Here is a 1,664-nt window from a genome sequence, read left to right on the forward strand (position 1 = left end):
ACATTCAATCATGTGATTTTCTTTTATTGATGGAAGTTAAGGAAGAAGGAATCTATTTAATATTCGAGTAGTTTACATGACAAATTTTTTTTAAAAAAAGTGAAATTACAGTACCAGGAGAGTTAAAATATATATTGCCCAAATATTTTTGTTTTTAATTGTACTGTGACGTCACATATATCTAAAGAATAGAACTGATATAAAGCTAGTAAAATAAACACTTTTTTATATCTGTCACAATTTAATGCTTAAAATATATTTTCTTAGAAGAATCGCCAACATTAAATTCTGCGCAAGCGATTTAATTAAAAGTGAACTTAACCAATGTTTTCGCTGAACAAGCTGGTGGCTATACTTGGCTTGTGAGAAATAAGAAAAGGACCTATACGTTAAAGAATATTTTATTTCTTAAATACTAGGCAATGTACACAGTTATGTTTGCTCCCAAATTTAACGTCATGTGATTTGATTCCATTAAAGAGCTCCATGTAGACAATAAACAGACCATTAAATAACACAGCTTGAATGTTTATCACAATTTAACATTTAAAAATATATTGTTGAGAAAACCGTGAGTATCAAATTATGTTTAAGAGGTTTCATTGAAATTAAATATACCTATACTCTCATTGAAAATTATAAATAAAATAACGATAAAAATATTATTAAGTAATAATAAAATTGAAAAATAATACTAAGCAGTAGAATTAAGTATATTATTAATTATGATTAAATATATAATAATTCTAATATATTACATTATTAATTTATGGTGTAATTAAGTATATTAATAAGTAATATAAAATGTTTGTGTCAAAAGAGTGAGAAATAAGATTCTAATAAATCTGAAACTTTATTCATTTTTGTGTAATTTCATTCGATATATATAAAATTATTCTTGTGAATTAATCAACTTCCTGCATATAACGCAAACATTTTAAATTTAAGTGAAAATAAAAGTAAGAAAATAAAATTTTTATGTTATGATCTTACTTTTCAGAAAGAACATAACCTATCCTTTCGTTCAATTTCTGTAAAGCGCTTAGACTATCTAGAAATAATAGCTATACAAATTTTCCCTCAAGCATATGTTTCCACTCGTACGAATACTACTTCCGATCCCACGTGGGCCAGTGGCGCAACGGATAACGCGCCTGACTACGGATCAGGAGATTCCAGGTTCGAATCCTGGCTGGCTCGGGCGCTTATTTTGGCATTCATTTTACTCCTACTTCTGCCAGGCTTATCAATAATAAGGCTTATCAAATATAATCTTTGCGATAATAAATGAGCTTCAAATATAATAGGAAACGTTTCGTAATTCAGTTGCTAATTATTCCTAACAGATATGCATGAAAATAAAATTTCTATTCCTTGAAAAAAAAATTAAAAATTATACTTATCTGACAATCTTAAAATTTTGTCTAAGTTAATTAAGATTAATTAAATTTTTCAAGGTTGCATTCGCAAAAACAGAGACCGTTTTTAGAATATATATCCTTTATATTATTTTTGTTCTTATTTTTTAAAAAAAAAAAAATCGCAACTTATTCATTTTAATTCTTTTTTAAGAAATATTCTCTTCATATTTTTTTCAAAGACCATTTGAAATTTAAATAACATATAAAGGAATATCATATATTCATTCATTCTTTTCTAATGTT

General features: G+C 26.0%; 1 non-coding gene across 1 annotated transcript; it reads left to right on the top strand.

The window, feature by feature from the left end:
- The first annotated feature begins 1,127 nt into the window (after positions 1-1,127).
- Trnar-acg (transfer RNA arginine (anticodon ACG)) lies at positions 1,128-1,200 on the top strand. The gene has a single exon. It is a non-coding gene; the product is annotated as a tRNA-Arg (tRNA).
- The last annotated feature ends 464 nt before the right edge of the window (positions 1,201-1,664 follow it).

Source organism: Argiope bruennichi, chromosome 11, assembly GCF_947563725.1.
Source record: "Argiope bruennichi chromosome 11, qqArgBrue1.1, whole genome shotgun sequence".
Classification (NCBI taxonomy): domain Eukaryota; kingdom Metazoa; phylum Arthropoda; class Arachnida; order Araneae; family Araneidae; genus Argiope; species Argiope bruennichi.